Source organism: Calidris pugnax, unplaced genomic scaffold (assembly GCF_001431845.1).
Source record: "Calidris pugnax isolate Ruff unplaced genomic scaffold, ASM143184v1 scaffold237, whole genome shotgun sequence".
NCBI classification, from domain to species: domain Eukaryota; kingdom Metazoa; phylum Chordata; class Aves; order Charadriiformes; family Scolopacidae; genus Calidris; species Calidris pugnax.
The window spans coordinates 751,667-779,577 of record NW_015090985.1 but is presented as its reverse complement, the minus strand read 5'-3'; the positions used below and the strand labels follow the sequence as shown (position 1 = coordinate 779,577).

The 27,911-nt window shown below is 50.7% G+C and overlaps 1 long non-coding RNA gene across 1 annotated transcript in view; it reads left to right on the top strand.

Moving 5' to 3' along the window:
* The window catches only part of LOC106894870, a 29,639-nt gene extending 15,767 nt beyond the window's left edge, over positions 1-13,872 (top strand). The window contains exons 2-3 of the long non-coding RNA XR_001413332.1: positions 2,892-2,987; positions 13,744-13,872. This is a non-coding gene — a long non-coding RNA (uncharacterized LOC106894870). The remainder of the gene's footprint in view (positions 1-2,891; positions 2,988-13,743) is intronic.
* Positions 13,873-27,911: the final 14,039 nt, after the last annotated feature.

Genomic DNA, 27,911 nt, shown 5'->3' with positions numbered 1-27,911 from the left:
TCCAGAGATGCTGTAACCAAGTTCTTAAAAACAATAAAAATGTTTTACTTGAGATTCCTCTGATGCTTTTAATAACCTTCCATTCTGCACATGGAGTGGTAAAAGCAACGAGGGATGTCAGGCCAAGCCGTGCAAAGCAGCGACTGGGTTCAAGATTCATGGCTCCCTCTCCTCTTTGCCGTCTCCCTCAAACAGGAAAGGAGGTCAGATCTAAAAGGGGTGATTTGAATCTGTTCCAGGTCTTAAACCTGAGAGCCCGTACCCTTTTTGCTGATGCTGACCATGTGTCTCAGCCAGACAGCATCCTCTCCTAGGATTTCTGCCTTCATATTCTTTTTTAACTCTGATTCACAGTCAGGCTCGCTCTTTCCCGGATGCCTGTCCTTTGCACCTTCACCCTCAGGACTTCAAAAGCCTCAGATCCAACATCTAGGAGTCTGAGGGCAGCCGCTGTTATCCGCAAAGGGCAGGCAGCTCAGCAAATCTTCAGGTGATAAGAGACAATGATTTCCAACTTCAAGCCACCTGGAATAAAGTGGAGCTGATGCTGTTGCAGAGAGTCATGACCCCAGGACTGGGAACAGCAAATCTAACTATGCTTCAGCTCTCCAGCAGTCCTCGGTGTCCAGTTTCATCAGTGCAACTATCTGGGGGTTTCCAGGACATCTTCCACATGATAGATGTGTTTTGTTTTCTGCCCTTGTAGGACAAATTACTTTAGAGCCATAATCAAAGGGGAATAGGCGAGCTGCGTCGGTCGGCTCAGGCTCTGTGCTGCCTGTGTTAGAGGAGAGACTGCCGTGTTTGTACAGCACAAGCAGGAGCTTGTTGCCAGGGCTGGAAATGTTAGGTTTGGCCTTCCCGGTAAAATTTACACTTCAGGGGTACATGAGGGAGGGGGGAAGCAGCAGGTACGTCAGACCTTCCACCGTGTCCGTGTCCAGCAGGGGCTGGAGCCCGGAGCCGCCGTAGGGAGGTGCAGAGCCGACCGCAGCGGGGAGAGGCTGCGCGTGCCGCCGGAATGGGAGTGCTTTCTGGTTCAGAGAGGCCAGTGGTGCTGTCATGCTTGCTGTCTGCACAGGGCTCTAGTATTCCAGCTGTACCAGCGTGCCTGCTCGCATCCAGCAATGATTCAAGCTGGAACATTTGCTAGGGAAATTTTGTAAGTTTGATAGGCCATTCAATTAGGGAAGAGAAATGACAGTACGCCGTGTGACGGTCGCCGAGTCTGGCTCAGAGCAGCCTGAGCTCACTGAGAATTTCATGGTGGCTTTGCAGGGAAGAAAAACCAAGATGTGAAACTTGAAAAACAAATGATTAGTTGGGATTTTGTTTCCAAAACCCCGTTCTTACCTTTTGCTGAGGATCAGAATATTACCCAGGCTGTTACTTTATCTGCACTTTAAGCTTCAGCTTGTAAATTGCAAAATCTCTGCGGTCAGAATTATTTTAGGTACGTGCAAGCCAAAAAATGCCTATTTCTCTGCTACCCACCTAAGAAAATTGAGTGGTGGGGTTTGTAATAGAGCAATAAAACACAGTGCCTTTGTGGGTGAAAACTGTTAGCCTTAGGTTCATTGCAAGAGAGAGGAACAAAGGCCGCTTTGCTTTCATCAGCCGCTTGAGAAGTACAGACCCCCTGCCACACTCACGGGGTGAAAGGCTCTGCTGGTGAGGCTTTATTGCTGGCAGAAAATGAAAATTCTACACAAAATATAGACGAGAAAATTTGTGTCTCTGCATTTGAGTGCTGGGCTGGGTATGACATCACTGGTAGCCAATCAGCAAGCTCCCTTTGTGTCTGGCTTTCTAATAAAAGCCACTTCATCAGAGTAATTTGCAATAATAATTTATTCACCTTCTAGGAACGACACCACCTGACTCTTAACAGCTGTAGAGAGCGAGTGTGCAAAGGTCTCAGGCCCCAGAGGCTGTAGCTAGCGATGCCCTGAACGAGTGCATCTCCAACACTCACTTGCTAAGAGTTACTTTCAAGTTGCAGATAATATAAGTGATCACTTGTGTTAATTAATTTCCCTGTGGTTGAGCACCCCTAAAAGTGCTCGGTGCTGCAGGCACCTGGGGCAGCAGGAAAATGGGCTCTGGTAGGAGTTGTGACACTGGGGCCACATACCCTGGGCTGGGTATGATGGGTTCCGCTTGCTCTGTAGAGGGGTACAGGGATAAGGTGCTGCTTGGAATAGAAACTGGGAAGAATTTGGCCTTTTTGAGTTTGAGGTTTGCACACAGAGAGACTGAGGCACCAAAGCATTATGCCCTGTGTGAAGCAGGGGAGCATCTGAATGCACAGGAATGTCATGAGTCTGACCTCTGGCAGTGGTGTCACTCAGTTCAGCTCAGAGAATCCTCCTTTCCAGGCTGTGATATCTCAGAGCTCTTCTGTGATATCAAATGTGGCACCCAGTCTTACGTGCCATGAGCAATAGCTCTGTGAAGGTGTGTGCCAGTTTTAGGGAGCCAGCATGGGGATGCTGAGGAGTGAGGACAGACCACACTAAAAAGCAAAGCAGAGGCTGTAGGGCTCCTTGAATCACCAGAAAATGTTGCTCAGAGCAAGGCCCTGCAGTACTCTGGGGTTAAGTAAGCCTGTTGTGCAGGAGATGTGGGGGCTGCTTGTCCCACACCTCTCCAGGAGGAGCTTCACCTCGCCAGTGTGTTGTGCAGGAGGCTCTTTCAAAGCTGTGCTGTGTAACTGCATGTGAAGAGCATATAGAATGTATATTTTGCAGGTGTAAATTCCCCTAATCAAGCTCTGCACAGACAATGCTGGATTTGGAACTGAGCACCCAGGCGCTGAACAGAGAACAAACCATGAAGACACCCATAATAAGAGATCATTTCCACTCTGAATAATTTGCTTTATTTTACAGTAAGAGAAAGCAGCAGAGCTGGGAACAGCAAACAGACGCCCTGAGTCAGCCCCAGGAACTCCAGACAGACACACCAATATCAGCACACTGAAACAGGTAATGGAGATGTCAATTGAAAATGCAGCTGGGTTAAAAAAAACCAACAGTCGTTAACGACTGTTGGTTTTTTTTAACCCAGCTGCATTTTCAATGCAGTGGGAGTGGGAGAGTGAGGGGGTAAGGCTCAGTGTGCAGGCAGCAGCCCCCCCTCTCTGGCTGAGTTGTCGGTATTGAGTCGTCACCTCGGGATCACCAAGGGTGTCAACACAGCCTTTGGAGATTTTTGAATTTAAAAACCCCAAATCCAAATAATTCAAGCAGCGCAGTTAATTTGCTCTGTAAATCCTTCTGCAAGTACATCCAGGGGGGCTTTCTGTCGGGGCTTTCTCCTGTAGTTTACCCTCACTCTGTGTGCCACATTGATCCTGGAGAGCAGGACGGCACCGGTGATGAATAACCTCCTCTTGGCTGTCCCTTAATGAAGTGTTCAGCCAGCTGTCCATACTGCTCAGGGGCTCTGGAGGAGATGCTTGAGGAGCTACAACCTTGTTAGCTTCTTGGAAGGATCCCAAGGACCAGATCCTGTGCTTCCATGGCTGTTCTGGGGGGGGGGGGGTCAGGGCAGCCACAGGCAGCCTAAGTGAGGGGTAGGAGCAATTGTGTCTGGTTTTTTTTAACCCAGCTGCATTTTCAATGCAGTGGGAGTGGGAGAGTGAGGGGGTAAGGCTCAGTGTGCAGGCAGCAGCCCCCCCTCTCTGGCTGAGTTGTCGGTATTGAGTCGTCACCTCGGGATCACCAAGGGTGTCAACACAGCCTTTGGAGATTTTTGAATTTAAAAACCCCAAATCCAAATAATTCAAGCAGCGCAGTTAATTTGCTCTGTAAATCCTTCTGCAAGTACATCCAGGGGGGCTTTCTGTCGGGGCTTTCTCCTGTAGTTTACCCTCACTCTGTGTGCCACATTGATCCTGGAGAGCAGGACGGCACCGGTGATGAATAACCTCCTCTTGGCTGTCCCTTAATGAAGTGTTCAGCCAGCTGTCCATACTGCTCAGGGGCTCTGGAGGAGATGCTTGAGGAGCTACAACCTTGTTAGCTTCTTGGAAGGATCCCAAGGACCAGATCCTGTGCTTCCATGGCTGTTGGAGCACTGGGGGGGTCAGGGCAGCCACAGGCAGTGTAAATGAGGGGTAGGAGCAATTGTGTGCCCCCCTGGGGTTCCCAAGTAAATCTACCCGAAACATGCTCATCTTGAGTGTCTCATGTGTGATAGCAAACCTGAGGGGTCCTCAATGTCTTCAGGAAGAGCGGGAGGCTTATGGCCCCTTTCTGAATCCAGGCTTTCCAGATTTGCCCTCCCAATCCCTCGCTAGGGTTGAGATGTTTCCTCAGGTGTTTCCAGGGTCATTTGTAGCAACCAGGAGACCCTGACTGCAGCCCACCCATGGGTGCAACAGACTGGCAATGAGGTGTTGGTGTGGAGTGAGAGACCCTCACAGCAGCCCACATCTGTGCTGTGGTGAGCAGTCACGCTGATCTGGTGACTACAGGGACTTCTGAACGCTGGAGGTGCCCTTCCAACTGCAAGGCAGGCCCTAGCACCTACTCCCATGCTGCAAAGCACCACTGGGGGCTTGGAAAATGTTTTGCTGTTTGGATTTTTGGTTTATTTGGTTAGGTTTCCTGCCTAAAACAATAATTCAGGCTGGAGGAGCAAAGCAGAGGAAGCCTGGGGGAGAGGAGGGCAGCAGTACTGCGCCCAGCTTGTGTCTGTAGGACCCTTTTAAGTGTTGTTTATTGATTTACTTTGAAACTACATCCTTGGCCTCAAATGAGTGCAATCAAAGGTGACAGAACTCCAGAGCAGAAGAGTTTATAACATATTTTCTTAGAATTGCTTGTCATATCTGAAGGGAAAATGGAAGGGTAACATAAACACACACAAAGCTTGGGGATAATGGCTATTACGGTGCAGAAAGAGCAGTTTCAGAGTGCGGAGTGATCTGATGAAGTCTGGTAGTGGCAATTTGCACAAAGCTGTGCCTTGCAAACTCATTTCTCTTTGGAAATGAGGCTGTGTAAAAAAAAACCTCTGAATTGCTGGAGCAAGTAAGCAGGCAGTCTGGAGAGACCAGGCCACCTTGTCCTGACTTAACTCTCCACTTCGTGGAGCCTGACTTCCAGAAAGCCTCTGCTGCACACCCCCTGGAACCAGCTCATTTAATTTTGGGAACGGGGTTTGTGCCAGAAAGCGACGTTAACGCTGCTCACCCCGTCGCGCCGCCGCAGAGTACCTGTCAGTCAGCAAGGGACCTTTTCTGAGAAATTTACATTTACTGGCTTGCCAAGGCTGGGAGGGAGACAAGCACTTCTTGGCATGGTCCATTTATAAATCAGGGCCACGTAATATCTTGCTTCCATCAGGGTTTGCATACCTTCAGCCTAAAAGCAGTTTGCCTTTGTCGTGCACAGGCAGACAGAAACAGTAACATCCAGAGGGTGAGTTAAGTGTCTCACCTCCACTGGCTTGGCCAGGCGTTTCCAGATTGTTACACATCTGACTCCTTATTATCCTCAGATTAGGCAGCAGCAAAATTGCTTAAGCCTGGTTTAAGTGCCAGAATGGGCCCTCTGAATACAGCCCTTTTGTTCTTGCAACTCACTCTCATCCCACTGGCCCATTCCTAGCCACCCCTTCCCTTGCTGGGGGGGCTTGTTGGACTTGCCAAGAGCCTCCGTGAGGTTAGAAATGGATCCTCTTTTTTGCAGAATCTCTTTGCTATCTTGAGCTCTCAGGGTGACTGCCTTCCACCTGCAAAACCCCCACATCTCTCTGTAAATTGCATGAACCCCTTCCTGACAAACGAGAGGCTGCTGCCGGTGACAAGTTAACCTGGTTGTTCCCTGCCTGCTGCCCCTTCCAGCCAGCGCTCGCAGGTAAATGGGCAATTTCGGAACGCAGCAACTGGCCAGCTGGCTGTGTAATCTGGGGTCAGTTGTGGCTTTCAGGATCCCACTGCTCCTGCCCCTGCACACCACAAACACGAGCTCTGGCTCTTCCAGCACCTGGGCAGCAGCTGAGCAGTGCGGGGTGGGCCTGGTTTCCTGGTGTAACCCCCAACCCCCTGCCAGCTGCAGCTGTGTGGTTCCCTTTTCCAATCTTTGGCTACCGACAAGGTGTTTTGCCCTCTCTTTAGGTTTGGTGGTGACTTTGTAGCTGTCTCTGGGGGAGCTTCACTGCCCCTTCTTGCAATATAGCTGCCAAAAGCTCAAAGGAGAACACAGCCCCTAACCACTGGAAGGTTTCTCCTCTCCCCAGGGAAACCCTGCCCTCCAGATGAGGTCTCTGCAGCTGCAAGAGCCAGGTCTGGGCTTGCACTTGCAGGAAGCTCCAGGGAAACTGAGGCAGAAAGTCACCCTCAGAGAACCGGGACCCAGCAGCTTCCCGAGCCCTTTCTAGGTTTCTTATCAGTAGCTGGTATGACACATTTGCCCTCAAGGAATATATCAGCCAGTGGAGGTGTGCTTATTCCCCTCTGCTCACAGAGTAGGACAGGGTTGCCCCCGCAGTGATGTATCTAAGGCTGTGCCTGTCCTGCTTGACAATCTTCAAGTACTGCCAACTATTTCACCTGCTCCATCTTTGGCCATTCGCCCAGCCTTCCTCTATTCCTCCTCTGCATTTCCTCTCTGGGTGACCTTATTTACAAATTTTGCATACATAATCTCCTGCTGATGACTCACAGAGTGATCGCTTTCCTCCTAGCCTGTCCTGTGCTGTCCAAATTAATTTGCAGTCTGTCTTTCTGACAGCACTTTGTGGACACCCACCTACTGGCTTCAGCTCAACACAATCAAAACAGAGTTTTAAATCTTCTTCTTCCCTGCTACCTTTCTTGATGTCTCTTTTCTTACCATCTGCTCAACCCCTTGGTCCTCTTTGACTTGACCTCTTTTTAAATATCCATATCTGGGCTCTGCTGAAAACTAGCTGGTTCTTCCTGAAGGATATCTCTAAGACCCAATTCTTCCTCCCCGTCTACCCAGCTGGAATCCCTGTGGGATGCCCAGGTTTTCTGAGCCATCAGATTTTTTGCCGCACTTATCAGTTCTGTGCAGAGTACTGCACACCCTTATCGTTGGGATTTTTACTGGGAACCTCTGCCAGGGCAGTGTTAAAGGGTCCTGCAGAGCCTGTCTCACCGATCCTGTAATCACATCCCTCACGTGAGCTGTGAAGTGTGTGTGTGTCTTCTGCAGACGGCCTCTTCTGGCCCTGCTCCATCCAACCAGCTCGTAAAAATTTTCCACTGCAGAGATCCCGAGTCCTGCCTGTCTGCCAGCCATGCCAGTTCCAACGTGCCACCGCGCCTTTCGGCTGGGTTCCTCCTTCTGCAGCGGAGGAGCAACCTGTAAACACTAACAACGCATTTACTTCTTCCAGATCCTGGAATCAATGATCTTTATCAGATCCTTTATCAATGATCTGGATGAGGGGATTGAGTGCACCCTCAGTAAGTTCGCAGATGACACCAAGCTGGGTGGCAGTGTTGATCTGCTGGAGGGTAGAGAGGCTCTGCAGAGAGATCTCGACAGGCTGGATCGATGGGCTGAGACCAACGGGATGAGGTTCAACAAGGCCAAGTGCCAAGTCCTGCACTTGGGTCACAACAACCCCCTGCAGCGCTACAGGCTGGGGGCAGAGTGGCTGGAGCTGCCTGGCAGAAAAGGACCTGGGGGTGTTGGTGGCCTGTGGGCTGAACAGGAGCCAGCAGTGTGCCCAGGTGGCCAAGAAGGCCAACAGCATCCTGGCCTGTGTCAGGAACAGCGTGGGGAGTAGGGCCCGAGAGGTGATTGTCCCCCTGTACTGGGCACTGGTGAGGCCTCATCTTGAGTACTGTGTCCAGTTTTGGGCCCCCTACCATGAAAAAGACATTGAGGGGCTGGAGCGGGTCCAGAGAAGGGCGACAAAGATGGTGAGGGGTCTGGAGCACAAGTCTTGTGAGGAGAGGCTGAGGGAGCTGGGGGTGTTCAGTCTGGGGAAGAGGAGGCTGAGGGGAGACCTTATTGCTCTCTACACCTCCCTGAAAGGAGGGTGTAGAGAGGTGGGGGTCGGTCTCTTTTCTCAAGTCACAGGCAACAGGACGAGAGGAAATGGCCTCAAGTTGCGCCAGGGGAGGTTCAGGCTGGATATTAGGAACAATTTTTTCACTGAAAGGGTTCTCAGCCATTGGAATGGGCTGCCCAGGGAGGGGGTTGAGGCACCATCCCTGGAGGTGTTCAAAAGACGGGCTGGTGAAGTGCTGGGAGGGATGGTTTAGTGATGATGCTCCTTGTTTGTTGTGTGGGTGACTATTTTTGTCAGTCAGGTTGACGGTTGGACAAGATGATCTTTGAGGTCCCTTCCACCCTAGAAGATTCTGTGATTCTGTGAAAACTGTTGTGCTGCACTGACTGCCGACAGCAACGTACTTGATGCCTGCAGCTGCTACCCAGCATCTGCCTTCGTGCCTGTTAGTGTTCCTTCGCCTGCGAGTGGTGTCTCTGCAGCCTCTACGCGTGTCCTTGGGCTGTACGTACACTTCTGGGCGTGGGACTGTCCCTCCGCGGCGTTCTTGCAGCCTGCTCAGCAAGATGAGGCCATTACACAGCCTATAATGAGGGAGGGAAGCGTAATTGTCTGGAAGCCTAAATTATTAAGTCTGGTCATTTTGGTTTCTGGGAGCAGGGAACAAGAGATTGGTTTTAGGGTTTGCAAATCTGTGTAAGCTGCCATTTCCCAGACGCGTTGCTGTTGTGTTCCTCTGTCAAATGTAGCAACTTTGGCTCCCCTCCCACAGATTATCTGGGCATGTAAATGACCTAAGACAGATACACTGTCATTTTCTCATGCTGTGATTTTACTTACACCCCCCTGTGGTACATGACAATAAAATTACCCCTCTTGTTCCTTTCCCACAGACAATCTTGCAGGCTTGTCAGTCAGCATCACGTGCGCAGTCCTCCATCAATTGCTTTTGGGACTTAGGGGGTGATTTGGAAAGGATCTGTTGTGCTGTAATTCACCTCTGTTTGCCTTTAGAAGAAGGATTCTGGTTTCCATGCTGTTTCCTCTTGCACCTGTATGGCTCTTTGACCACAATTTGACTCCTCAGGCCTTCAGAATTACAGGTACCTTCTAAGGTTTGCCCATAATCCTAGGGACGTGTTGTTTCCTGAAAAGCTACGGACTTTGCTTGCTCCTGACTCGTGATTATCAGCTGTTTCTGAGGGAATCTGTGATTCTGCTGTTGCCACAGACTTCCTGTTTCTTATTTAAGTGGTATTTGGGCCTAAATACTCCTCACTTTCTCTTTTGCCATCGTCTGACCTTCTGCATTTTCACTTTAAAATAAGGAAGATTTCAATATTGATTCCATTTCTCTCTCTTTCATTTTTGTCCCCACTGACCCTTTTGCACAAGGTACAACCAGACCTGCACCAGTAACTGGGGTGGAGAGCCTGCAGGAGCCTGCTGCGCTCACCACCACTTGTTAACAAGGTTCCTGTCTTGAAAGCACAAGAGCTCTGACATGCCAGCAAGGTCTCTGGCAAATAAAACCCTTCTGCTTTCTCATCTTCCTCCCCAGAAGACTCTATACATACACTAAAGTGTACGCTCTTGGGGCTGAGTTTGAGCCGGTCAAGCCAGGATCAGAACTGCTTCCAGACAGGAAGCTTCTTTAATCAATTATTTCTCTTTTTTCTGCTTATTATACAGTGTGTACTTCCGACACCAGGGGAAATGGGTATCAGAGTTGGCTGCCAGCTGCAAGCCTACAGCCATGTTCTTCTTCCCGGGGCAGACCCGTGTGGTGGGATGCCCCCTGCTCCCGAGCAATGCCAGCGGGGTGTGGAACTGCTCAGGGCATCCTCATCTATAGGAATCCCCTGCATCATGCAAGTAATGGGGTTAGCGAGGGGTTGGGGACAGAGGTTATTGAGCATTTCAATATGTTTGTAGAGATTATTTCAGGCTTGAGGAGGGATTTTTAGAGAAAAGACAAGCAAGGAGGAAGACAGTGCATCGGCGGTGATTTCCAGCCCTTGGGCAGTGGGTGACTTCTATGGAGACAGACATTTTTCAGTGGGTTCAAATCCGTTGTGCAAAGGCCACGTCTAGATCAGGTAATTTTTTTAGAGGCATGAAAGGTCTGAGCATGTAATCATTCCCTCTGGAGAGAGGGAACAGAGAGCAGCTGAGGAAGACAGATTTTCCAAAGTATTGTTTGAAGAAGTTTGATATTCCCTGACCTGCAGAGGATGGGGAGCTCTCTGAAGGACGGGTGTGTTTCTACATGCTTTTATTTTGAAGCTCTTTCTCTCAGAATATACAGGATTTGCTTTATGAATACTGTGTGACCACTGCATACCCTACCAAGCTCCTAGCAGGGGGAATGGCCATGATGTCTTGGGAATTGGGTCTAACAGAGGTGATGGCTGGGAGATTAAAATTAGAAGATGATGCACTTCTCAAGAGTGGAGAGCTTAGAGGAGAAGGTGTCTGGCTGTGCAAAAAGCTTCCTGCCCACAGGACGCAGCTCTTTCCTTGCACTGTCTGCCCCAGAGAAGTGATTGTTCAGATTTATTTTCCCAGCTGAGTGTGTAGAGCCAGTGTGAGTGCTGGAGCTCGGTGTTCCTTTCCCTTCCTGCATCTCCTGCTCTCTGGCAGAAAGGGAAAAGCAGTGAGGGAGGAGTACACAAAAGGAGTACACCGAGCTAGCCCTAAAAGCAGTAATTAAATATGATTGCTGTCAGCAGCTCTCAGCCTGAGAGCTCCAGCCAGTCGTGTTGGTCTGTAAAAGGAGTGATCACCCGTGCTTTGACTTTGGGACCGGAGCATCCAGCTGAGGTCTGTGTTCAGGAGCAAACTGGCAGGGCTTTGCAGGGAGAGATTGAACTCCCTTCATCCATCCCGGCTCTGGCAGATGGATCAGAGCCCTCTCTGCCAGCAGACATCCCCTGCCTGCTGAAGAAATGAAGTGCAAGTTCATCTTGCTCTTAACTTGGTGTTCTGCCTCCACGTTCATGAAGGAAATTACTTCCATTTTTCTGTAATATTCTTTGTATTTTATAATATCGCTTGTGACCTCCTGGTCAGACGTTTCAGGAAATTTAATGACCAGCTGTGAGAAGGGACCTTGGCTTCACCTTCTGTCTTCCAGGCTTGCATAAGCTGCCAAACTCATTACTGGCATGTGCAGCAGCCCTGATGTTACCTGGGGGTTAGCAAGGTAAAGTTTTCCTACACACTTCTTCTCCTGCCTGAATTCTGGGCAAATAGGGTTCACAAATCCCTATTTGTACAAGCAGAAAATGTCATTATTCTGTCCAATTATAATCCCAAACGTAAAAATTAATTGAGGCAGGTATTAAATTAAGCAGGTTTTGCTTGAGTAAATATTTTCCATTTTGGAGCCTAATCTATTCACATAATAATCTAAAGCAATTTTATTAATTTATTTTTGGTTTGCAAAAAAAAATAATAATGTCTGTTCCATTAGGAGCTGTCGCTGGCTTAAGAGGATTTTACTCCCGTTTTATGGTTTGGTTCAAAGAAAATTTATTCTTGCAATAGGTTTAATGATTCTTAGCTAACGTTGTCTTCCCAGCTGCAGTTGGACTGTAATAAAAAAAAAAACCTTTGGCTTTTGTTAGACTTGCACATTCTTGGCTGCCAATAATGATTAATCTTTCCCCCTACAAGATCATCTTATTACTTGGGTTTGACTTAGGAGCTGCCGTTCCCTCCGGAGCTTGGGAAGGGCTTTCTCCCAGCGCGGTGCTGGTGCAGCGCAGGTGTGACCTGCACTGCCTCCCTTTGTAGTCTCTCTTTGCCCCTTAATTGCTGATCCGCGGCGCTCCGCTTTCTGAGCTGCTCCACGCAGCAATGCTATTTTGGGAAATGACAGAGAATTAATTGCAAGAGGAATTCCTGAATACTTCCATGCACGGAAGAGCCCTCGGCGTCCCCGGCTGCCCAGCGGGGAGGATTGTCTAGATGGACGGGTCAGTGCGGAGATGGGGAGGGTGGGGGGCAGGCTCCCACCCCCCCCTCACCTTGGGCACCCCGCAGAGGGCTCTGACCCCCACCCGAATCCATCTACCCCACTGCCATCTCTCAGCTCTGCTTAAAAGCCCTTCCCCCTGATGGGATGATGTGGGGCAGCGTCCCCACAGCTCTCAGCAGGACAGCCCCTATCCCAGCCATCCAGGTGCAGAACATCCTGCTCACCTTGGCGGTGCCGGTCCCCTCTCCGTGCCCAGGGAGGGATGGGAATGCACCCCAAAGGTGCAGGAGGAGGCTGGGAGTGTTGGGCTGCTCTAGGTAGATGTGTGTGAAAATGTTCCAGTGGATGATTTTGGGGCATGGCCAAACATATGGGACCAGAGCTTCACGCTGAGAAAATTTGTGTTTTAATTTGTGGCCATCTTGGCAGCGTTTTAATGGCTCGTAGTAATAAAAACCCTGGGAACAGGAAGAGAAAGAGATGCTGAACCCATTTGAGAGAGACCTCGGCCATTAACGGGACACACGTGCTTTCTGATCAGCTTGTCACATCAAGCATAAGTGAACTCGTGGCAGATGAATTTGCTGTGCTGCCTCTCTGCCTTTGCCTGGGGGATCTTTTGGGCAAGGTGATCCCACCAGAGATGTTGCATAAAGGAATCTCTTCCCCCTCTCTGTGCTGTGAAAGGTGGCTCCTTCTAGGGCTGAACCGGCAGCTCCTTGTATGAAAAGAAGTGATGTGCAGCGCCAGCAATTAAAACTGAAGTGGAAAATGCATGAGATGTTTGGGCTGGCATCTCGAGTTCCTTTTAGAGAGCCTTTGGAAGCAGACATGAGTAGTGAGGGCTGGTGTTTTCCATCCCTCTGAGCCCCGCTGCACACGGGAGAAAAGGCTGCGTTTGGACAATGGTTGTCAGCAGTGAGAGCCGCAGGACCGGTGCCTCGCTCCCAGCACAGACAAAGACAAACTGTGCTCAGCGTCGTTTCAGAAACCAAGGTTAAGTGTCGGGCTGGCCCAAGCAGGTTTTATGAGCAGCCTTAACATAACAAGCCCATATGGGTGCAAGGGGGGGAGCATAAATGCTTTTTGGAAAGGAGAATTGCTTCACTTTCCAATTTTTAAAGGCTTATGATAAATCATAGCCTGAACGCTCAAACACGGGAGCCCCAGTGGCTTTACTGCCCATCTCGACGGGAAATAATGGGTGTTAGGAGAGACACAGCTGGGCACTGGTGCACACCCAGTCACCAGGAGGAAGCAGAAAGATGCTAGCATGAATTTCAGACAGTGGGTTTCTCAAGGCTCAGGGAGCGCTGGGGTGTCCCTGTGGGTTGATGCTCCTCTGAAAGGGCTTGAATCTGAAGGTGCTTTGTTGCTGGAACAGAGCCATAGGGGCAAGCGAAACTAATTGCAAAATTCTGGTCAAATTCAGTAGGTGGTTTCAGCCAGGGAAACCCACCCAGCTCTCAGGTGGGCTTAGAGCTTTTGTTTCTGACTTTTTTTTAAATAAAAATGGCTCACGTGTCCATTTGGAAGAGCCATTTTGTGCAGAAATTTGGCTGGCTGACATTTTTTTAGCTGTACAAAGTCTTCTGAAACCAAAACCAAAAAAATTTTCGTTTGGCTTGGCCAGTCTGTGCAATTGGCTCTAAAAATGTTTTTAGATTTGGGTTTTTAGCTATTTTTTTTTGCTTCAGCAAAGGAACCTGACAATCTTTTGTTACGGGTTGGAGATTTTTTTTTTCCCCTGTTTTTTCTTTTAGTTCAGTCCTTGAGAGTTCCTCCAGCTTCCTCTGGCGTTCCTGCTGCCTGAGATGTTCTGCTGTGTTGGGAGACCCCCTCCATCCTCTCCCTGGTGAGGAAGAGGACGCAACTGTGCCCTGGAAGACCAGCTGGGTGGAGAGCGAAGGCAGGACTGGCTCTGGGAGTGGGCTCCTGATGATGAGGTTGAGATTAAATGTGGATGAACATCACTCCCCCCCTGCTGATGGAGAAACACAGTTTCCTTGCCTCTCTCTGCCTGCCCTTCAACACCAAATGGGTGAGTTTTTTTTTTTTCAATCCTTGTACCCATATTTCTTTCCAACTGCTGGGTCGGGGTTGCCATATCATGTGTAGAGAGCATGTTTTCACCATCCTTGGTGTTCCAGCTGGCTGCCCATCCCCACCTACCCCTCTCTGATGCTATTTCTGGGCTCAGAGCACTTCTCACCTTCCTTGAGCGAAGGCCATATTTTCTCACATCTTGCTCAGCCATTCAAGTAACGTAACGAACTTTTTCTGCTGTGTGTGGGTATGAAGGGGACTGACAAAGGATGGCTTTTGCTTTTAACCCTCTGTTTCTTCTACCAAAGCCTTTCATGCCCTGCGTTCAGCCCCCGGACTGGGCAGTCCCAGGGCTGTCCTGGGGGGGCTGCTGGGGTCACGGGTGTTTCAGCTGAGCTCGCTGCGCTCTGCTGACGCATCGCCGTGTGCGCAGGCACTTCAAAGAGGTCTCCACCGACAGGAAGCAGGGTACATTAGAAGCACACTGAGGCTTTTATTTTATGCCAGGACTTCAAAATGTTCTCCATGGTATTTCTGAGGCCCCGCTTTTAACCACTCTTAATACAGGAGGCCAGTCTCCGTGAGCCACACACCATGTCTTCATGGGATGAGAGTCACAAGACACTTGACATTCATGGGAGAGCCAAGGGGCTCTGGAGGAGGTTCAGGACTGGCTCCTTCAGGTCTGCTTCCTCTAGCAGTGGGGAGTCTGCTCACCCACAGCAGCCCCCGGCTAGTCTCTCCGCCCCAGGCACTACTCTGGAGCCTGAGGTTGGTTGTCCCCACTGCAGCTGACATGGCTATGGCACCCTAGGGACACGCCACCTCCCTTGGAGTGTGCTCAGGGAGGCAGTGCTGTGGTAGCCAGAGGTCCTGGCAGGCCTGGGGAGTGGGTGCTGCTGGGATTTTGCTGCCTCTTCTTTTCCTTCATACGTTTGCACCCTTTCCAACCATGCGTCAGCTCCACTCCCACAGGAGCACTGGGAAGAACATGCTCCAGCTGCTGTCCCTCCATGGTTTCTCCCCAGCAATGTAAACAGTTTACAGGGGACTTTGTAAACAGCAGATTTGTTTAGGATATTGTCTGCATTCCCGCTGTGTTCAGCAGCACAGGGGGAAGGCTGACCTGCCGGCTGGAGGTCTGCGGCTCGCGTTGTCGGGAACGACCGAGAGGAAGGAGTTGTGTACACTCCTGCATTCCCTGTGAGCCTGGTGGATTTGGGGGATCACACCGGGGTCACACGCACACACCGTGGCTGCAGGGAGATGTTTCTGCATCCAGCAGAGAGGAGAGCTGGCCTGGGATGCTGCTGAGCCCTTTGCAGGATGTGGTTGCGTGAGAGAACGTCGTGTATGCTGGACACAGAGCTTGCTTGCTCACTGCCCAGGGCACTGGGAGAGAGATGATAAATCTTCAAAGATAGGAGCTTCATTTCAGATAAGCGCTGCCTTTTTGAAAAGTCTCAGAAAGTGGTTGACTCCCTGGGGAAGCTGATTGTCCACCCGGAGAAAGGAGGCTCTTAAATCAACTCGGCCTCCATCCCGTGGGAGTGACATCTGAAGATGTCTGTTCTCCCTTCAGAGCTCCTCACACAGGGATTCAGCCTGCACTCATCAGGAGGAGGTCAGCTTCCCTCCACCACCCCTCGACCTTTGTTAAGGAGCAGAGATGGGAGAGAACAACATCTACCTGAGCTTCTGCATCTGCCACAGGAGCTTTGTCAAATTTGATGAGGGAGGAGTACACAAAAGGAGTACACCGAGCTAGCCCTAAAAGCAGTAATTAAATATGATTGCTGTCAGCAGCTCTCAGCCTGAGAGCTCCAGCCAGTCGTGTTGGTCTGTAAAAGGAGTGATCACCCGTGCTTCGACTTTGGAACCGGAGCATCCAGCTGAGGTCTGTGTTCAGGAGCAAACTGGCAGGGCTTTGCAGGGAGAGATTGAACTCCCTTCATCCATCCCGGCTCTGGCAGATGGATCAGAGCCCTCTCTGCCAGCAGACATCCCCTGCCTGCTGAAGAAATGAAGTGCAAGTTCATCTTGCTCTTAACTTGGTGTTCTGCCTCCACGTTCATGAAGGAAATTACTTCCATTTTTCTGTAATATTCTTTGTATTTTATAATATCGCTTGTGACCTCCTGGTCAGACGTTTCAGGAAATTTAATGACCAGCTGTGAGAAGGGACCTTGGCTTCACCTTCTGTCTTCCAGGCTTGCATAAGCTGCCAAACTCATTACTGGCATGTGCAGCAGCCCTGATGTTACCTGGGGGTTAGCAAGGTAAAGTTTTCCTACACACTTCTTCTCCTGCCTGAATTCTGGGCAAATAGGGTTCACAAATCCCTATTTGTACAAGCAGAAAATGTCATTATTCTGTCCAATTATAATCCCAAACGTAAAAATTAATTGAGGCAGGTATTAAATTAAGCAGGTTTTGCTTGAGTAAATATTTTCCATTTTGGAGCCTAATCTATTCACATAATAATCTAAAGCAATTTTATTAATTTATTTTTGGTTTGCAAAAAAAAATAATAATGTCTGTTCCATTAGGAGCTGTCGCTGGCTTAAGAGGATTTTACTCCCGTTTTATGGTTTGGTTCAAAGAAAATTTATTCTTGCAATAGGTTTAATGATTCTTAGCTAACGTTGTCTTCCCAGCTGCAGTTGGACTGTAATAAAAAAAAAAACCTTTGGCTTTTGTTAGACTTGCACATTCTTGGCTGCCAATAATGATTAATCTTTCCCCCTACAAGATCATCTTATTACTTGGGTTTGACTTAGGAGCTGCCGTTCCCTCCGGAGCTTGGTAAGGGCTTTCTCCCAGCGCGGTGCTGGTGCAGCGCAGGTGTGACCTGCACTGCCTCCCTTTGTAGTCTCTCTTTGCCCCTTAATTGCTGATCCGCGGCGCTCCGCTTTCTGAGCTGCTCCACGCAGCAATGCTATTTTGGGAAATGACAGAGAATTAATTGCAAGAGGAATTCCTGAATACTTCCATGCACGGAAGAGCCCTCGGCGTCCCCGGCTGCCCAGCGGGGAGGATTGTCTAGATGGACGGGTCAGTGCGGAGATGGGGAGGGTGGGGGGCAGGCTCCCACCCCCCCCTCACCTTGGGCACCCCGCAGAGGGCTCTGACCCCCACCCGAATCCATCTACCCCACTGCCATCTCTCAGCTCTGCTTAAAAGCCCTTCCCCCTGATGGGATGATGTGGGGCAGCGTCCCCACAGCTCTCAGCAGGACAGCCCCTATCCCAGCCATCCAGGTGCAGAACATCCTGCTCACCTTGGCGGTGCCGGTCCCCTCTCCGTGCCCAGGGAGGGATGGGAATGCACCCCAAAGGTGCAGGAGGAGGCTGGGAGTGTTGGGCTGCTCTAGGTAGATGTGTGTGAAAATGTTCCAGTGGATGATTTTGGGGCATGGCCAAACATATGGGACCAGAGCTTCACGCTGAGAAAATTTGTGTTTTAATTTGTGGCCATCTTGGCAGCGTTTTAATGGCTCGTAGTAATAAAAACCCTGGGAACAGGAAGAGAAAGAGATGCTGAACCCATTTGAGAGAGACCTCGGCCATTAACGGGACACACGTGCTTTCTGATCAGCTTGTCACATCAAGCATAAGTGAACTCGTGGCAGATGAATTTGCTGTGCTGCCTCTCTGCCTTTGCCTGGGGGATCTTTTGGGCAAGGTGATCCCACCAGAGATGTTGCATAAAGGAATCTCTTCCCCCTCTCTGTGCTGTGAAAGGTGGCTCCTTCTAGGGCTGAACCGGCAGCTCCTTGTATGAAAAGAAGTGATGTGCAGCGCCAGCAATTAAAACTGAAGTGGAAAATGCATGAGATGTTTGGGCTGGCATCTCGAGTTCCTTTTAGAGAGCCTTTGGAAGCAGACATGAGTAGTGAGGGCTGGTGTTTTCCATCCCTCTGAGCCCCGCTGCACACGGGAGAAAAGGCTGCGTTTGGACAATGGTTGTCAGCAGTGAGAGCCGCAGGACCGGTGCCTCGCTCCCAGCACAGACAAAGACAAACTGTGCTCAGCGTCGTTTCAGAAACCAAGGTTAAGTGTCGGGCTGGCCCAAGCAGGTTTTATGAGCAGCCTTAACATAACAAGCCCATATGGGTGCAAGGGGGGGAGCATAAATGCTTTTTGGAAAGGAGAATTGCTTCACTTTCCAATTTTTAAAGGCTTATGATAAATCATAGCCTGAACGCTCAAACACGGGAGCCCCAGTGGCTTTACTGCCCATCTCGACGGGAAATAATGGGTGTTAGGAGAGACACAGCTGGGCACTGGTGCACACCCAGTCACCAGGAGGAAGCAGAAAGATGCTAGCATGAATTTCAGACAGTGGGTTTCTCAAGGCTCAGGGAGCGCTGGGGTGTCCCTGTGGGTTGATGCTCCTCTGAAAGGGCTTGAATCTGAAGGTGCTTTGTTGCTGGAACAGAGCCATAGGGGCAAGCGAAACTAATTGCAAAATTCTGGTCAAATTCAGTAGGTGGTTTCAGCCAAGGAAACCCACCCAGCACTCAGGTGGGCTTAGAGCTTCAGTTGTTTCTGACTTTTTTTTAAATAAAAATGGCTCACGTGTCCATTTGGAAGAGCCATTTTGTGCAGAAACTCAGGTGGGCTTAGAGCTTCAGTTGTTTCTGACTTTTTTTTAAATAAAAATGGCTCACGTGTCCATTTTGAAGAGCCATTTTGGCTGGCTGACATTTTTTTAGCTGTACAAAGTCTTCTGAAACCAAAACCAAAAAAATTTTCGTTTGGCTTGGCCAGTCTGTGCAATTGGCTCTAAAAATGTTTTTAGATTTGGGTTTTTAGCTATTTTTTTTTGCTTCAGCAAAGGAACCTGACAATCTTTTGTTACGGGTTGGAGATTTTTTTTTTCCCCTGTTTTTTCTTTTAGTTCAGTCCTTGAGAGTTCCTCCAGCTTCCTCTGGCGTTCCTGCTGCCTGAGATGTTCTGCTGTGTTGGGAGACCCCCTCCATCCTCTCCCTGGTGAGGAAGAGGACGCAACTGTGCCCTGGAAGACCAGCTGGGTGGAGAGTGAAGGCAGGACTGGCTCTGGGAGTGGGCTCCTGATGATGAGGTTGAGATTAAATGTGGATGAACATCACTCCCCCCCTGCTGATGGAGAAACACAGTTTCCTTGCCTCTCTCTGCCTGCCCTTCAACACCAAATGGGTGAGTTTTTTTTTTTTCAATCCTTGTACCCATATTTCTTTCCAACTGCTGGGTCGGGGTTGCCATATCATGTGTAGAGAGCATGTTTTCACCATCCTTGGTGTTCCAGCTGGCTGCCCATCCCCACCTACCCCTCTCTGATGCTATTTCTGGGCTCAGAGCACTTCTCACCTTCCTTGAGCGAAGGCCATATTTTCTCACATCTTGCTCAGCCATTCAAGTAACGTAACGAACTTTTTCTGCTGTGTGTGGGTATGAAGGGGACTGACAAAGGATGGCTTTTGCTTTTAACCCTCTGTTTCTTCTACCAAAGCCTTTCATGCCCTGCGTTCAGCCCCCGGACTGGGCAGTCCCAGGGCTGTCCTGGGGGGGCTGCTGGGGTCACGGGTGTTTCAGCTGAGCTCGCTGCGCTCTGCTGACGCATCGCCGTGTGCGCAGGCACTTCAAAGAGGTCTCCACCGACAGGAAGCAGGGTACATTAGAAGCGCACTGAGGCTTTTATTTTATGCCAGGACTTCAAAATGTTCTCCATGGTATTTCTGAGGCCCCGCTTTTAACCACTCTTAATACAGGAGGCCAGTCTCCGTGAGCCACACACCATGTCTTCATGGGATGAGAGTCACAAGACACTTGACATTCATGGGAGAGCCAAGGGGCTCTGGAGGAGGTTCAGGACTGGCTCCTTCAGGTCTGCTTCCTCTAGCAGTGGGGAGTCTGCTCACCCACAGCAGCCCCCGGCTAGTCTCTCCGCCCCAGGCACTACTCTGGAGCCTGAGGTTGGTTGTCCCCACTGCAGCTGACATGGCTATGGCACCCTAGGGACACGCCACCTCCCTTGGAGTGTGCTCAGGGAGGCAGTGCTGTGGTAGCCAGAGGTCCTGGCAGGCCTGGGGAGTGGGTGCTGCTGGGATTTTGCTGCCTCTTCTTTTCCTTCATACGTTTGCACCCTTTCCAACCATGCGTCAGCTCCACTCCCACAGGAGCACTGGGAAGAACATGCTCCAGCTGCTGTCCCTCCATGGTTTCTCCCCAGCAATGTAAACAGTTTACAGGGGACTTTGTAAACAGCAGATTTGTTTAGGATATTGTCTGCATTCCCGCTGTGTTCAGCAGCACAGGGGGAAGGCTGACCTGCCGGCTGGAGGTCTGCGGCTCGCGTTGTCGGGAACGACCGAGAGGAAGGAGTTGTGTACACTCCTGCATTCCCTGTGAGCCTGGTGGATTTGGGGGATCACACCGGGGTCACACGCACACACCGTGGCTGCAGGGAGATGTTTCTGCATCCAGCAGAGAGGAGAGCTGGCCTGGGATGCTGCTGAGCCCTTTGCAGGATGTGGTTGCGTGAGAGAACGTCGTGTATGCTGGACACAGAGCTTGCTTGCTCACTGCCCAGGGCACTGGGAGAGAGATGATAAATCTTCAAAGATAGGAGCTTCATTTCAGATAAACGCTGCCTTTTTGAAAAGTCTCAGAAAGTGGTTGACTCCCTGGGGAAGCTGATTGTCCACCCGGAGAAAGGAGGCTCTTAAATCAACTCGGCCTCCATCCCGTGGGAGTGACATCTGAAGATGTCTGTTCTCCCTTCAGAGCTCCTCACACAGGGATTCAGCCTGCACTCATCAGGAGGAGGTCAGCTTCCCTCCACCACCCCTCGACCTTTGTTAAGGAGCAGAGATGGGAGAGAACAACATCTACCTGAGCTTCTGCATCTGCCACAGGAGCTTTGTCAAATTTGAGCTGTGCTTAACTCCCAGCTAACCATTAAACCCCAGGGCACACACTGAAGATGTGAAGAGTCGTAGGAGTGGATGAGTGGAACTTGAAATAGAGGTTGACATGCCAAAAAGGGGGTCTAGGGGTGGGGGGAGGAGCAAACATAAAGTTGTAGACGCAATCAGGAGCCACTGGGTGAGTTCCTCAAGCCCCCAGATGTGTAGTGCAGCTGTGGGTGAGCTCAGCTTTCCTCCTGCTAGGGAAACAGTCCTGCTGCAGTGTAGCTGTGAGAGGCAGATACCCCAACAGGAGAGCAGAGGAGAGCACCTGGGGGTAGTCAACAGACCCTCCGGAGGAGGGAACATAGCCCAAATGTTGCAGTACACTTATTGTTTGATGGTTTTTTGATTTTCTGTTGTTGTGCTTAAGCCTGAGCAGCTTAAATCTGTGACGGGGCCTTGACCTGCTACCCCTGTGCTCAAACATTCCCCACCAACAGCAGGGATAACTGTTGCAGGCCAGCCTGGCTGCCCTATACTGGGCTGTCAGGAGCTGAGAGCGTATCATTCAGCTGTTTGTTTGCCCCCGTTCCCTGCCAACCACAAGTTTGAGTCTTGAATTTAAACATCCTGAATAGAAAGGACGAGATGTCCCAATGAGACCTCTGGTTCGTTGCCAGGGAAGTCTTCCACCCAGAAGACACAAACACCTTGACAAAGGCAAATGCGGGGAGAAGCAATCTGACCCCATTTTCCAAGTTCCTGGCTCTGGTTGTGATTCAGAGACAGTCTCCACCTCCTCTGTAAGCGTGACTGTGTGAGGGGCTGGTGACCCACTCTGGCCACGTCCATGTGTCCACTGTTATTAGGAAGAAAAGGCCAACAAGTTCTTCCTGCTTCCCTCAGAGGCATTGGATGCATGGCACGGACACAGCTTGGCCTGGGAACAATCAGGAGGGCTGAATTTTGGATGTCTTTGGATTTTTTAAATACCACAGGAAACCCCTGTTTTCCTCTGGGGATGTGGATACTTGAGCGTTGTCCAGCAGAATCCTGTTGACTTTCTGGTGAGCCTTAAGTGTAAATATTTGAACAAAAAATTATCTCGTCTTAACCTTAGCAAAATCTAATCTTTCTGCACATAGTGAAATCTGGCTTAAATCATAACTGAAAGTGAGAGTGGTAGTTTCAAGTGATTCCCCAGTGGGTGTTTGTCCACATCAGCAAAAAACCAGCATGTTGCACATCACGGGTGGCAGCTTGTTCATCAGAGGCAGCTGGGATGGCTGGGCAGGATGGAGGTGCCTTGGCTGAGTTTAATATGGTCTAGAACAGGAAAGCATGAGCTCTTCAGGTCGTGATGGATGGCTGAGATGGAACGTGGAAGGCTGTCAGGAAAGTTGCTAGTTCTCACACTTTTCTGTTTTGTTGCAGATTTGGGAGTTTGCCTGTAGCTTGGGACCATTTTTACTGTAAAGCCTAAAGCTCAAGCAGATTTTCAGCTCTGCTTTAGGTAAAATTCTGTTCTTCTCTTGGATTCTCACCTTCATCATGCAAAAGGATGGGGAAGAGGAGGCAGGGAGCTCTCGGGGAATCTCTGCCTCCCCTCCACCTCCTGTCTGCCTAATTCATTCCTGGAGAACTTTGCCATGACCCTGGGGTAGGGATGATGAACTCCCAGAAGGCAGAGTTGAGTCTGAGGGAAGGAAGATTACAAAATACTGAGGAGAGGCTGAGCAGATGTGTGGATAGAGGGAGACAGCAGCAATACCAAAAGCAGAAGAGGGAATAACAAAATGGCCTGAGGCATGAGGAGACAGACTGCTCCCCCAGCCTCAGAGGACCACCCTGGACTCATGCATGCTGGAGATTCAAACACTCCAAAGCAGAACCAAACGTGCGATGAGATCCTCATAAAAACATCTTCCTGAAGTAAGAAGCCTGACTGGGCTGGGGTTCCTCAGAGTGATGCAGGAGGTGAGGAGGGGAAGGGATGACAGGTCAGGAGTGAGGGGCAGGGCCGGCTGTGGTCAGGATCAGGGCACTGGCAGAAACTCTCTGCGGTTGTGCTCAGAGAAGATATTTCAAGCATTGATGTTTCCAAGTGAGGAGGAGCTGACAGCTGCCCCCTCCAGCCCTCAAGTGCCTTGAAATCCCACCAGCCTTTATGATAAACAGGTGCCTTGCTCAGTTAGATCCCTTGAGTGGAAACATCTGGAAGCTCCCAGTATTCACCTCAAATTCAGCCTGCTTGAGACACCCAAGGTCTGTTCCTTTTGTTCCCAGTCCCTCTTCCAAAGGGAGCAAGCACAGGGTGGTGTTGGGCTGTGCTCCTGTGTTTTGATGTGGGCTGTACTGTGTCAAGGAGGGAGATGCTTTGCCGTGGCCTAGCTCAGTCCTGCTCCCTGTATCAGGCCTTGACTTTGGCAAAGGGATCCTTTCCTGCTGTATCTTGTGTTCTTCCCTCTGGCAGAGGAAAGCCCTGCTCTGCAGGATTTGGCCCCTGAAGCAGCAGAGTGGCCTTAGCAGCAAGGTTTGGGGCTTACAATAAAGCTCTTCCACGTGGGCCTTGAGGCTCCTGGGGACAGCCTCTACTTCCCTGGGTGCTGCACAGGTCCGGCTGATCTCGTGGAAGGGAGGGCTGCTGAGTGTGCTGTGGCCAGCTGGTAGCTCTGTGATGTTGTCTGAGCTCTGCAGTGTCACCCTCCCATTGCTGATTGCTCCTTCTGCTGTGGGAGAGAGAGAGGCCACGCCAGAGCACCCTGTACAGACTGGTGTGAAGGGCAGGATGTACAGCCACACTCCTAGTGTTTGTTATCCTTTTTTACATACGGGTGTCAAGGGGGGGAGGTAGGTGAAAGAGGACGGCAAAGCCTCTGGAAATCCAGTTGCCTTCCACCACAGATGAAGCCCTGCTGCCTGGGTACCCAAGGCAAGCAGTGCTGCAGCAGCAGAAGGTCTCCATGTCTTGAACAGAAGGGGTGAGCAAAGCTTCACAGACTTAAGACCAAGCGAGACTGAAGAACAGCACTGAGAAACACCACCTGTGGGGCAGAGCAGTGCCCCCAGTTGTGCGGTGCTGCTGTGGGGTGGCAGAGCACAGGCACAGAGAGCATCTCAGTCCCTGCAGTGCTCTTGGCCTTGCCTCTGAGAACCAACTCTGCCAATCCAACTCTGCTGATGACACCAAGCTTGGTGGCGCAGTTGACACGCTGGAGGGAAGGGATGCCATCCAGAGGGACCTGGACAGGCTGGAGAGGTGGGCTCGTGCAAAGTGCATGAGGTTCAACCAAGCCAAGTGCAGGGTCCTGCACCTGGGACGTGGCAACCCCAGGCACAAATACAGGTTGGGTGGAGATTGGCTGGAGAGCAGCCCTGAGGAGAAGGACTTGGGAGTGCTTATGGACAAGAAGCTCACCATGAGCCGGCAGTGTGCGCTGGCAGCCCAGAGAGCCAACCCCATCCTGGGCTGCATCAGGAGAAGTGTGGCCAGCAGGTCTCGGGGGGTGATTCTGCCCCCCTGCTCTGCACTCATGAGACCCCACCTGGAGCACTGTGTCCAGCTTTGGAGTCCTCAACACAGAAAGGACATGGACCGGCTGGAACAGGTGCAGCAGAGGGCCACGAAGATGATCAGAGGGATGGAGCACCTCTGCTGTGAGGACAGGCTGAGAGAGCTGGGGTTGTTCAGCCTGGAGAAGAGAAGGCTCCGGGGAGACCTTATAGCGGCCTTTCAATACCTGAAGGGTGCCTATAGAAGAGCTGGGGAGGGACTCTTTGCCAGGAAGGGTAATGATAGGACAAGGGGAAACGGTTTTAAATTGGAAGAAAAAAGATTCAGATTAGATCTCAGGAAGAAATTCTTTACTATGAGGGTGGTGAGACACTGGAACAGGTTGCCCAGGGAAGTTGTGGCTGCCCCATCCCTGGAGGGGTTCAAGGCCAGGCTGGATGGGGCCTTGAGCAACCTGGTCTGGTGGGAGGTGTCCCTGCCCAGGGCAGGGGGGTTGGAACTCGATGATCCTTGAGGTCCCTTCCAACCCAAACCATTCTGTGATTCTATGATTCCTTGTGCTGCAGGGACATTGGAGAGGGACAGCATCTTGAGACCGGAGCAGCTCCTGTGCACTGAGCCCTGCAGCTTTTTTCCCCTGGCCCCACGGCTTTGGCCTGACGAGAGATGATGAAGGTAGAGTTGGGAGCAGGCTCGCGAGGTGGCAAGTGCTGTCTAATTAATAGGGAGGATGATTGTTACTAAACTGGGTGTGATAATACTTGGCAGGGGTGGGAAGGGCTGATGAATGTAGCACCACTCGAAGCCCCGTGTGCTGTTACATGCACAGAGTCTCTCTGTTCTCATCCCAGCCTGCCCCGCGTGAAGGCTGCGAGCTCGTCCCGTGCGTGCAGGCGGGCTGGCAGTGGGGGCTCCGGCAAGCTGTAACAATTCCCATTTAGGTTTGACCTTTTGCTGGATATTAAAGCCTTGCTGTGGCTCAGTGAGATGAACGCTGCAGCAAACACAATTCCTCAAGATGAAATATCTCTCCAGTGGGTAATTCCAGCCTCATTTGAGGGTTGTTGTATTTTTTTTTTTTTTCTTTCCCGCTGAATCATTTATTCCTGGTGTCAGGAAGGTGCAGAATGACTTTCCCCACTGGCTTTCAGAGCTTCATTGATTCTTCAACTCCCACTCCTGCAAATCTGCTGGAACAGCAGCCCTTTGCCTCTCTGATTTTCCCAGGAGGGGGCTGGGGAAGGAGAGGGTCTCAGGACTGGAGGAGCTTTTCAGTGAACCCATTCGCAGTCTGGGGGAGATGCCATCATATTTTAAACTCTATAGTCCAGAGGCAGTGTCTTTGATTTGTCGGTTTTTCACCTTAAATGCCTTCTCAGCACTTAGCTGTCTGCATGGGGAAGGGGGAAATAGGACACATAAAAACTGCTGGTGAGAGCAAGCTTTGTGCTGAAGGATGGGGACTGGGGCACGATCCCAGGTCTTGGGTCACCCTGGACACCATTTGGATGCTGACACAGGTCACCAAAAGCAGGGCAGATCCCTGCCTGACTCAGGAAGAAAAGGAGCAGGGTGTGTTACAGCAGCCCCCCAGAACGGGGAAATAATGTCAGAGAGGGGGGCAGTAAGTGGGATTGTCTGCTGCAGTGTGTGTGTGTGCGTGTGTGTGTGTCTGCAGCACCTATGGGAATCCCTGAGGCTGCACACAGGAGACCTTTGGCCCTTCCTGCTTTCTGGTTCACTGTTGCATCTTAACTCCTTCTCTCACAGTGGGTCTGAATCTGGTCCCTCCAGCAAAGGAAAGCAATCTACTCCCAAAATGTACGTAGTGAACAAATTCAATCGTTGGGTGTCTGCCAGACAGGAGTGACTGAACCCAGGCCTCTGCCTGTCGTCATCAATCTATTTGCAGTCCCGTATCTGAGTTCACACTTATGTGTTCTCCAGTGTGGTTTCCCTCTCTGGGCTCCTGGGAGACATGGAAATGCTCTTCTTCCTGTGTGGGGAGATGGAAGGAGAAGCGGCGATGGGGTGGAGAAAACAGGGTCCCAGAGCCCTGTCAGAACTCAGGAACCCAACCCAAGAGGTACCATCACATCACTGTGTGATCCCTTCTGTGTTCGAGAGTAGGCCTGGGCTACCACCACTGCTGTGCCCCTTGGTGTGGTGCTGTGGGACCCCCATGGGTGTGAAATGCAGAGCACTGTGTGACCCCTCTCCAGCAGCAGAGCAGATAGAGCAGGGCCACCACCATGGGGACTGCAGGCCGGAATGGGGCCCTGCATCCAGCAAAGCTTGTCACCAGGCACTTGCTACCAAGCTCTATGGCTTTGATTTAAGGAGTTGCAAGTCTGACCATGCCCATTAGTGCTTACACGATTCTCCTGCCAAGTGGTTGTAAATGTTTCCATTTGTTCTGCACTTGGCCTGGTTTCTCCTGTTTATTATCCTAAATAGGCCCAGGACGTGACCCTGCTCCCCCTTCCCAGCACTCATTCCAGCTCCACTTACTAGCTGCTTCTTCCTATGAACCACTGTAACGTGAGTATGGTTCAAAGGACCAAAAAACAAAGGGAGGTGGATGGTCACAGAGGTGCTGTCCCCTCCTTGGGTTCAGGCATCAGTGTCAGATGGGCTCAGACACATGTGAGAACAGTAACGAATGCAAATGGGTGCTGCTGGGTGGCTGCCGGGGAGCTGGGGGTTGGAAAGTGATGGAGGATGCTCAGTGCTGGCAGATGTTTAAGTCACTCTTTATTGCAGTGCTACACAGGAACCAAAAGATCAATATTTATTAGTCACAGAAAGCATAATTTTGCATGAAAAGCATCGATCAGCGTGTCAGCCAAGACAACGTCATTACATCTTCTTTATGATTTGGTCAACATCCCTATATGAGTGAGGATGTTGTTACCCTGGATAGATAGAGCTGAGGGGGTGAAGGAAGAGTTTATGCCAGTGCTGGGGGGGAGTGGAGCAGGGGCTGCAGTAGTGTTTAGTGTCACAGGACAGGCTTAGGGGCTCTGGCTTTGGCTCTGGTTCTCTATCTCATCGTTCTGCGTGGTCAGTTTGTCTTTGGGGGCTCAGTACCACCAGGAGGAATTCACTGCTTCAGAGGCAGGTCCTCATTTTTTAGTTTTTTTTTCCTGGTGAAATAAGGTGCTTGCCATCTGGGGGCAGGGTGAAAGCTCCTCCCATAATGTAGTACGGCACAATTATTTGCTTTATGGGATGTTTACACCATCCTTTAAGGCAACCCAGCATACGTGGTGAGGATGCCTGTCAGTCACAGCTCTCCTCCTGCTGTTCTTGTGGACATTGACTGGCTCCAGCCCCATCTGAGCCATGGGCAGAGGTGTAGGGTGTCAGACCACAGGCCTGAGGACCACATGCAGCCACCAAAGCTGTTTGCTCAACCTGAGCAGTGAGTTTGGTGGCTGGCCAGCCTGTCTGTCTGGGCAGGCTGGGGGGGGACGGCT